Consider the following 10565-nt stretch of genomic DNA (forward strand, 5'->3'; position numbering starts at 1 on the left):
CCTGCTGCTGCAAATAGAGTTTATCTTAGTATGTATTATGATAGAAGAAAGATTACATAACTGTGAAAGGTAGTGAGTCATATAAATGTCTCAAAGAGGGGAACTGTAAAGAACGATAGCAAGATAGACTCCATTTTGTTTTTAGATTATACGTGTTACAGGAAAACTCTTGAATTCAGATATGAGTTTAAGTTGAAACTCACATGTTTAAAGTGTTATCTATAGAAATGTTCTCGAGGTCATTTTTACATATATATTAAGACTGTGGAGTTTGACTTAGCTCAGGCTTACGTTTGTTTTAGATAAGATAACGACATCTGTTCAAGAATACATATATTTTGTAGTAAAGATGATGTAAAATTTTGGCTCATGGCATCAGCTAATAAGTAAAATATTGACTGAAGCTATTTCTTCTGTATATGTGTAACACTTCAGAAACTGAGCATCTGATGATTTGAAGGAGTGGGCGAATGTAAATGTTGAAGAGAACGGGTGACAAAGGAGAGCCTTGAGGGACTCCGCAGGTGACTGCCTGAGTTTCGGAGAGGAATTTTACTAGTTTCACTGTCTGTGACCGATTTCCTAGCAAGGACGCGAACCATTGGAGATCTATGTCTTGGACTCCGGCTACTTCTGTGAGGTGGACGTGTAGAGTATTGTGATCTACTGTATCAAACGCTGCACTTAGGTCTAGGGACATTCAGGGTGACATGGTTAGCACCTGGATGGGAAACCGCCAGGGAATACCAGGTGGCGTATTCTTTTTTTAATATGTTGTTGGCATCGATGACCTGTTTTATTTTTCTGCTTGTTTGCAGAGGTGACCATCTTGGCATTTGTCAAGAGGGTTGAGAGTGGCCAGAAAGATCGCCTACGACCAAATCAGCCTGAATTTGCCTGATCTCATCTGATTTTGGATGCTAAGCAGGGTCGGGCCTGTTTAGTACCTGCGTGGGATTCCGCCTGGGAATTCCAGGTGCCGTAGGCTTTTTTTTAATATGTTGTTGGCGTCGACGACCTGTTTTATTTTTCTGGTTGTTTGCCAAGGTGAATATGTTGGCGTTTGTCAAGAGGGTTGAGAGTGGCCAGAAAGATCGCTTACTGTACATCACCCTGAATGCGCCCGATCTCATCTGATCTCTGATGCTAAGCAGGATCGAACCTGGTTAGTACCTGGATGGTACACTGCATGGGAATACCAGGAGCTGTAGGCTTTTCTTTTATATGTTGTTGATGTCGACAACCTCTTTTATTTTTCTGCTTTTTTGCCGAGGTGACCATCTTGGTGTTTTTCAAGAGGGTTGAGAGTGGCCAAAAAGATCGCCTATGGCCACATCGCCCTGAATGCACCTGATCTCGTCTGATCTCGGATACTAACCAGGGTCGGGCCTGGTTAGAGCCTGGATGGAAGACCCCCTGGGAATACCAGGTGCCGTAGGCTTTTTTTAACATTTTGTTGGCGTCGACGACTTGTTTTATTTTTCTGCTTATTTGTCGAGCTGACCATCTTGGCATTTGTCAAGAGGGTTGAGAGTGGCCAGCAAGATCGCCTACAGCCACGTCACCCTGAATGTGCCCGATCTTGTCTGATATCGGATGCTAAGCAGGGTCTGAAATGGTTAGTACATAGATGGGAGACCACCTGGGAATACCAGCTGCCATAGGCTTTTTTTTTATATGTTGTTGGCGTCAACGACCTGTTTTAATTTTCTGCTTGTTTGCCGAGGTGACCATCTTGGTTTTTGTCAAGAGGGTTGAGAGTGACCAGCAAGATGGCCTAAAACAGGTAAAACAAATAAAATAAAACAGGTCGTTGACGCCAACAACATATTAAAAAAAAGACTACGGCACCTGGTACTCCCAGGCGGTACATACTCTGCAATACATACTCTGCAATACATACTCTGCAATACATACCCTGCCAATACTCTGCAATACATACTCTGACAATACTCTGCAATACTTTATACTTACCCTGCCAATACTCTGCAATACTTACTCTGCCAATACCCTGCCAATACTCTACAATACTTACCCTGCCTATACTCTGCAATACTTACCCCGCCAATACTCTGCAATACATACCCCGCCAATACTCTGCAATACATACCCCGCCAATACCCTGGCAATACCCTGACAATACTCTGCAATACTCTGCAATACTTACCCTGCCAATACTCTGCAATACATACCCCACCAATACTCTGCAATACATACCCCGCCAATACCCTGCCAATACCCTGGCAATACCCTGCAATATCTACCCTGCCAATACTCTGCAATACTTACCCTGCCAATACTCTGCAATAAATACCCTGCCAATACTCTCCAAAATACCATTTTATTTATTTGTTTTGTTTGTATTACATATAGATATTAAAGAGGTATGTTCTCATCTGAAAACAGTATTTCTTTTGGATAATCAAACCTATAACTGACTGGAGAAAAACAAATGTCACTTGTAGACAAACCTACACTTTGTTTCAAGGCGGGGTCTGGGGAGGGGCAATGGGTGGGGCCAGGGGTGGGGCTACATGAGGGACCAGGGGCGGGGCCAGGGTGGAGCTGAAGGGGGCCCCATCAGGTAGGCTGTACGGGGCCCCATGATTTCTATCAGCGGCCCTGCCTACGGCCATATCACCCTGAATGCGCCCGATAACATCTGATTTCAGATGATAAGCAGGGTCGGTCCTGGTTAGTACCTGGATAGGAGACCGCTTGGGAGTACCAGGTGTAGTAGGCTTTTTTAAATATGTTGCTGTCATCAACGTCCTGTTGAATTTTTCTGCTTGTTTGCCGAGGTGCCCATCTTGGCGTTTGTCAAGAGGGTTGAGAGTGGCCACCAAGATCGCCTAAGGCCACATCACCCTGAATGCGCTAGATATCATCTGATCTCGGATTCTAAGCAGGGTCAGGCCTGGTTAGTACCTGGATGGGAGACAGCCTGGGAATACCAGGTGCCGTAGGCTTTTTTTAATATGTTGTTGGCGTCGACGACCTGTTTTATTTTTCTGCTTGTTTGCCGAGGTGACCATCTTGGCGTTTGTCAAGAGGGTTGAGAGTGGCCAGCAAGATTGCCTACGGCCATATCACCCTGAATGTGTAATACGGATATATATATTTGGTTATAATGTTTGTTGTAAAATGTATTTATATGCATTAAGTTATGTTGTTTCTAAGAATTTTGTATTTTCATCTGCTGGTAATAAAAAGGCTGCTATGGCCATTCGACTCCAAAGAGAATGTGTCGTCTGGTCAATCATAAGTTATTTAAGACAAAGGTATAGGTTTTTTTTGGGGGGGGAACCTCACAAAATAGGCACATCATGAAACTTTTCTCTAATCGACTTCTCTCTAACCAGCTTGTTGGAAGGTTTTACTTTCAATAAGTGCTGATTAGTTTATTTTGACAGTGGGGTCATCTCCCCTTTTGTCAGAATACAATAACCCAGAAAGAAGGATTTCTCTATTGACCCCACCTGTGTCAATGTGATAATCGGTTCAGTTGTTTTTGCTTTTTTTTGATTAGCCCACTTTAAAAAAAACTTCCATGTATGGCAAGCCTTAGGCCGCGTACACACGGGCGGATTGTCTGGCCAACTAAGTTCGTCAGACAATCCGACAGACAGTCCGTCCTACTTTTGAATGAACGGACTTGACCACACACGATGAACAGACAGTCCACTGAAAGCTTGCAAGATGACGTGTACAGCACGTACGACGGGACTAGAAATACGACGTCCAATACACTGCAATGCAACCTTCGGCCGTGTAAATCCTTTCTGAGCATGCGCCATACTTAGTCCGTCCAACTTGCCTACTCACGAGCGGACTGTCCGCTGAAACCAAGTTTGGACGGACTGTATTACGGAAATTCCGAAAGACTTAGTCCGCCAGACTGTCCGCTGAAAAAGTCAGCTGAAGCCCACACACGAGCGGATTGTCCGCTGAAACACGTTTCAGCGGACTAAGTTGGACAGACAGTCCGCCCGTGTGTACGCGGCCTTAGAGTAACTAAAGATGAATTTGGATCCATGTGTGGCCACTGTGGTTGAACAGAAGTCAGGATATTCCCAATCAGTCAGGGCTGTAGGCTGGAGAGATGATCTGCATATTTTGACAGCAAGGTAGCCTTCCTGCTGTCAGAATTCAATAATACAGTGGAGAAGATTCCAGCACCCACATTGAGTGTGTGGATGGAGGAATCCAGTCAGGTGTTGTTTTTTAAATTTAACCCACTAGCTGAATGAAAAAAACTGACATGTGCATGGCCAGCTTTAGAGATTCAGGGGTTAAGTGACCCGGAGATAATGAAGCACAGTGGTTTGGGCAGCACAGTGGTGTAGTGGTTAGCACTCTCATCTAGCAGTAAGAAGGGTTGCTGGTTCAAATCCCAACCATGACACTCCCTCCCTGAGTTTGCATGTTCTCCCTGTGCCTGTCTATATTTAACCTTGTTATTAACCCCTTCCCGCCGAGCGTACGCAGATGTGCGTGCTCGGCTTCCGGGCGGTATACCGGGATGATGCCCGCACCTGCATGCATCATCCCGGTACCGTTTTTTTCAGCAGGCAATTGGCTATCCAGCCATAACAACCGATGCGGCTAAAAGCCGCTCGGCTGTTATGCCGGAGGAGCGGGAGGGGACGTACCCCCCTCCCGCCGCTGTTACCGGTGCTCCCGCTCGATACGGAGCACCGATTTCTGGTGCGATGCCGCTGGGGAGGAACTGGAACGAAGCCGTAATCAGCTTCGTTCCAGTCTCCTCATAGTAAACACGGAAACGACGTCATGACGTCACTTCCCGTTTACTCAGCTGCCAATGGCGCCGATTTAAAAAAAAATATCCGGTATTCAGAATCGCCGTTTTCGGCGATCTGAATACATTGAAGTGTAAAGGAGGGGTGGGGGGTCTTTTAGACCCCCGATCCCTCCATAAAGAGTACCTGTCACCGCCTATTACTGTCACAAGGGATGTTTACATTCCTTGTGACAGCAATAAAAGTGATCACATTTTTTATTTTATTTTTAAAAACAATTTAGTCATTTTAAAATGAATAAAAAAAAAAAAAAAATTTTTTTTAGCGCCCGCCGTCCCCGCGAGCTCGCGAAGCAAAGAAAACGCATACGGAAGTCGTGCCCGCGTATGTAAACGGTGTTCAAATCACACATGTGAGGTATCGCCACGATCGTCAGAGTGAGAGCAATAATTCTAGCACTAGACCTCCTCTGAAACGCTAACCTGGTAACCGTAAAAAATGTTTAAAGCGTCGCCTATTGAGATTTTTAGGTACCGTACTTTGTCGTCAATCCACAAGTGCGTGCAATTATAAAGTGTGACATGTTTGGTATCTATTTACTCGGCGTAACATTATCTTTCACATTATGCAAAAAAAATGTGATAATTTTACTGTTTTTTTTATTATTATTCATGAAAGTATCCCTTTTCCCAAAAAGTTGCATTTAAAACACCGCTGCGCAAATACCGTGTGACATAAAATATTGCAACAATCGCCGTTTTATTCTCTAGAGTCTCTGTTAAAAAATATATATATATATATATAATGTTTGGGGGTTCCAAGTAATTTTTTAGCAAAAAATATGGATTTTAACTTGTAAACACCAAATGCCAAAAATAGGCTTAGTCATGAAAGGGTTAAGCCAGGTTTAACCATGAAGTAAGCATTTTAGGTTAACAGTAAAAAAAATGTATATCGTGCCATGGTTTCGATTGTGTATTTTTAACCCAAACCTCAGATTTCATTATCTCTGGATAAGTAAGCATAATGCCATTGTAAATTTTCTGTTTTTCATGACTGTTTGATAAGCCATGAAATCTTCAAGCAAGATGGGAAGCTATGATCTCTCAAAGCAAGATGGGAAGCCAGGCACACTCCAAGCAAGACGGAATCCCTTTTCTGCTTCTGCAGCATTAGCAGATGGTGGGTACCTACATAAAAATCATGGATGATGATAAAATAAATTTTCTAACATGCTATAGAAGCAGTTATGAGCTTTAATCATAACTCATTGTTTGGGTTTAGCCACTGAATTTTGCAGAGCATTGCAGGGTATTGGCGGGTGTTGCAGAGCATTGCAGAGTGTTGCAGGGTATTGGCGGGTGTTGCAGAGCATTGCAGAGTGTTGCAGGGTATTGCAGAGTGTTGCAGGGTATTGGCGGGTGTTGCAGAGTGTTGCAGGGTATTGGCAGGTGTTGCAGAGCATTGCAGAGTGTTGCAGGGTGTTGGCGGGTGTTGCAGGGTATTGGCGGGTGTTGCAGGGTATTGGCGGGTGTTGCAGGGTATTGCAGGGTATTGCAGGGTATTGCAGGGTGTTGCAGGGTATTGGCGGGTGTTGCAGAGCATTGCAGAGTGTTGTTGCAGGGTATTGCAGAGTGGTGTTGCAGGGTATTGCAGGGTATTGGCGGGTGTTGCAGAGCATTGCAGAGTGTTGCAGGGTATTGGCGGGTGTTGCAGAGTATTGCAGAGTGTTGCAGGGTATTGGCGGGTGTTGCAGAGCATTGCAGAGTGTTGCAGGGTATTGCAGAGTGTTGCAGGGTATTGGCGGGTGTTGCAGAGTGTTGCAGAGTGTTGCAGGGTATTGGCAGGTGTTGCAGAGCATTGCAGAGTGTTGCAGGGTGTTGCAGGGTATTGGCGGGTGTTGCAGGGTATTGGCGGGTGTTGCAGGGTATTGCAGGGTATTGCAGGGTGTTGCAGGGTATTGGCGGGTGTTGCAGAGCATTGCAGAGTGTTGTTGCAGGGTATTGCAGAGTGGTGTTGCAGGGTATTGGCGGGTGTTGCAGAGCATTGCAGAGTGTTGCAGGGTATTGGCGGGTGTTGCAGAGCTTTGCAGAGTGTTGCAGGGTGTTGCAGAGCATTGTAGGGTGTTGCAGGGTATTGGCGGTGTTGCAGGGTATTGGCGGGTGTCGCAGAGCATTGCAGAGTGTTGTTGCAGGGTATTGCAGAGTGTTGTTGCAGGGTATTGCAGCAGAGTATTGCAGCAGAGTATTGTAGAGTATTGAAGCAGAGTATTGTAGAGTATTGAAGCAGAGTATTGCAGAGTAATGGCAGGGTATGATGGGGTTAATTTTCGGTGAGCAGCGATGTGGGCACTGCAGATGCAGCCCACAGCGCTGCTGACACTGATCTCTTCTCCCTCCGCTGTACTGATCGGTACAGAGAGGGGGAGGGAGGAACCGGCGTCATAACATGACGCCGGTTTGTTTACAAGTGATCACTCCGTCATTTGACCGTAATCTGTGATGCGCCGGGTCCTGTGGACGCGGCAGTCAAGGATGCTCTCGCGTGCGCGCCCCAGGGGGCGCGTGAGAGCGGAATTTTGGGAGGACGTCATATGACGGCCTCCCAGAGTTAAACAACCGCCCTGTAGCCGTCATTCGGTTATGGGCCGGTTGTTAAGTGGTTAAAGACTCATTAGCAGAGCTAATTCATACAACTCCCTCCCTGCAAGACACGCTTAGGGGTCAAACGTCAGAAATGACTAACCAGGGTCAATCATCCGCGGACCCAGCAGGCACTTCTTCAACCCCGCCTCCCTTATCTGCTGGGGACAGTGCCGAGTCGGAGGATTCCTCAGATGAATCAGAACCCTCTGGGTTTAATTTTTCATTAGTACAACCTTCTGTCTTGGCGGTTAAACAAGCTATCTGCTGGGAAGAGGTGGAAGAGCCTCCTAAAAAGGCAAAAACCTTTTTTCCATTTCTGAAAATGAAATTAATTTTTTTCCCTTTCTAGAAGAATTAAAGGATTTAATAGAAGGGGAATGGAAGAGGACGGATAAACGCTTCTCCCTAAATAGACTCCAGAAGTTGTACCCGCTGGCCAAGTCAGATACAGCCTTCCTGGATACACCTCCAGTAGTTGATGCAGCAGTGGTGCGTTTAACCAAGAACATCACCCTACCTATGGAGGATTCGGCCTCCTTTTAAAGATCCTCTGGACAGGCGTATAGATGGATTTGAAAAAAGCCTATCAGTTGGCTGGAGGAGCATGTAGACTGGCTGTGGCTTTAGCCTTGGTGTCTAATGAATGCCATTAAAGTTTGGACAGAAAACATTGAAGTAGTCATCCGAGAAGATGTACCAAAGGACGACATTATAAAAGCCATGGGCAGCCGACGCAGCATCAAAACAAAACTGGTGCAAAATCCCTTTTGATGGGAAGGCACTCTTTGGAGAAAGACTGGAAAAGGCAATCTCGAGAGTGACAGGAGGGAAGTTGGGGCTACTTCCCCAGGATAGAAGGGTGAGGCATTCACACGTGGTATCAACAAAATTCCAAGCTTCCAGGAATAGGAATTTCTCCAACTTTAGACAAGGCAGAGACCCCAAAAAGAATTGGAGGAGTACTCAGGCCACGTTTCTAAAGGCAAATAGAGAAGCCTCTCCAATACTCAGGAGGGGACAAAATCCTTTTGACAAAAGGCCACTGCAGCCAGGTTGAAGAGGTTTGCGGAGGTATCGGGCAGTCGTTGCGAAGATCCGTGGGTGGTCTCTACAGTCCGTTTTACCCATTTTTGGACCTTCCAAGATGTGCCCCCACAAGACTCGTTAGTTCTAACAAAAAGTCCAACTTCACAGCAGAAAGCGGAAGCTCTGCAGAAATATCTTCACCTTCTTGTAGTACAACCGGCAGTTTTACTGGTCCCTCCCTCCGAGAGATTCATGGGATTCTATTCTCCTCTCTTCCTCATCCCCAAGAAGAGTGGAGAGTGGATACCAGTGGTGGATCTGAAGAGGTTAAATTGTTTCATACAGCTCGACTCGTTCAAGATGGAATCCTTGCAGACGATCATCCAGATGGTCCAACCAGGAGACTGCTTGCTATCGGTAGACTTGCAAGATGCTTATTTCCATGTTCCCGTGTTACCAGCGTTCCAAAGATTTTTGAGAGTGGCAATAGGCTCAACACATCTCCAGTTTCAATGCCTGCCTTTTGGCCTATGCACATCACCAAGGATATTCTCAAAAGTTCTAATTTCAGCCCTGGCACCTTCGAGTCTTTCACTTTTTGGATGACATTCTACTGCTAGCGTCCGATTAAGCCCAGCTACGGGACCACAAGGAGATTCTTCTGAGGACTCTGAGAGAGTTTGGATGGTTAGTAAATACAGAGAAGAGCCTCCTAACCCCAACTCAAGTGATGATTTACCTGGGTGCTCTATTCAACACCAAGGCTGGTACAGTGCGCCTCCCTCAGCAGAAGGTGAAGGCGATTGTTCAGAAGAGGGTCCACGTCAGATCTCTCTCCCACCTGTCAGCCTCGAATTGCTTGAGTTTAATCGGGACCATGGCGGCTTGCCTTTCCAATGTTACCTTGGGCTCATTGGCATCTGAGGACTCTTCAATGGGGCTTTTTGACGCAGTGGAGGAAGAAGTCCCTATGTCAGAGAATATCAATTTCAGCTTCTATGAAGAGAAGTCTCCTCTGGGGGTCGAAGGAAGACCTCTTACCACCGACGCAAGTTCGAAAGGGTGGGGAGCACACTGAGATCACCTGGCAGTGCAAGGGAAATGGGACGTCCCTGTGGCGGGGGTAGTCTCCAATGTCTTAGAGCTGCGAGCAGTGTATTTAGCTCTGCTGAGTCTAAAAGAACATCTACATCTAAGAACATCTCAGCGTATGCCCCGCCGGTCAAGATCCCAGTGTTCCCGCAGCTTCTCTCACAGGGGAAATTGGTGCACCCAGCTCCTCACAAACTGAATCTACATCTTTGGATCTTGAGCGGCAGAATTTACAGTCATTAGGATTCTCAGTGGGGGTGATTTCTACTCTCCTAAAGGCTAGGAAACCTTCCACAAACTTTATCTATTCTAAAATATGGAATACATTTAAAACATTTGCAGAAAGTAAGCAGTGGGACCCCACCACTCCGTCCACCTCAGTAGTTTTGGAGTTTCTGCAGAATGGTTTAGATCTGCGGCTCAGTTTAACCAGTAGAGACCCGCGCTATAGCCAAATGACGGCTACAGCGCGGACCTCCTTTGCCGGGACAACGTCTATTGACGTCATCCCGTGCACGAGCGGCCTGCCCGTCTGAGACTCGCCTGATCACAGATCCAAGCAAGGAGTCGATCCCGACCCCTTACCATGTTATCAGCTGTCAGCCAATGACAGCTGATCATGTGATACAACGGAGCCGGTAATCGGCTATTTTTCCTCCTCGCGCTGACATCGCGAGGAGAAAAAAAAGAGCCGATCACCGGCGGCCGTGATCAGGACATAAGTCCCGATCACGGCCAGCTTACCAGTACCCACCTGCCCCCTGCCAGTGCCACCTCTGTAATAAAAAAGTGCCCCCAATCAGTGCCACCCAGCAGTGCCCATAGTGCCACCCAGCAGTGCCCACAGTGCCACACATCAGTACCCACAGTGCCACACATCAGTGCCCACAATCTGCCTCAACAACGGTGCTGCACCCCAGTGCCACATATCCGTGCCCATCAGTGTCATCTACCAGTGCCCATCAGCGCCGCCAATCAGTGCCCAGCAGTGCCACCTGTCAGTGCCACCTATCAGTGCCCATCAGTCCCATCTATCAGTGGT

General features: G+C 46.6%; 5 pseudogenes; all 5 read left to right on the forward strand.

Annotated features, from left to right (window-relative positions):
- Positions 1-869: 869 nt before the first annotated feature.
- On the forward strand, positions 870-988 carry LOC143959028 (5S ribosomal RNA; annotated as a pseudogene).
- Positions 989-1096: 108 nt separating this feature from the next.
- LOC143959050 (5S ribosomal RNA) lies at positions 1097-1214 on the forward strand (annotated as a pseudogene).
- A 108-nt stretch (positions 1215-1322) lies between these two features.
- On the forward strand, positions 1323-1441 carry LOC143959101 (5S ribosomal RNA; annotated as a pseudogene).
- A 1183-nt stretch (positions 1442-2624) lies between these two features.
- LOC143959014 (5S ribosomal RNA) lies at positions 2625-2743 on the forward strand (annotated as a pseudogene).
- A 107-nt stretch (positions 2744-2850) lies between these two features.
- On the forward strand, positions 2851-2969 carry LOC143959036 (5S ribosomal RNA; annotated as a pseudogene).
- Positions 2970-10565: the final 7596 nt, after the last annotated feature.

The sequence above is a fragment of the Lithobates pipiens genome, unplaced genomic scaffold (assembly GCF_037356315.1).
Source record: "Lithobates pipiens isolate NorthernLeopardFrog02 unplaced genomic scaffold, aLitPip1_a1.2 Scaffold_66, whole genome shotgun sequence".
Lineage (NCBI taxonomy): Eukaryota > Metazoa > Chordata > Amphibia > Anura > Ranidae > Lithobates > Lithobates pipiens.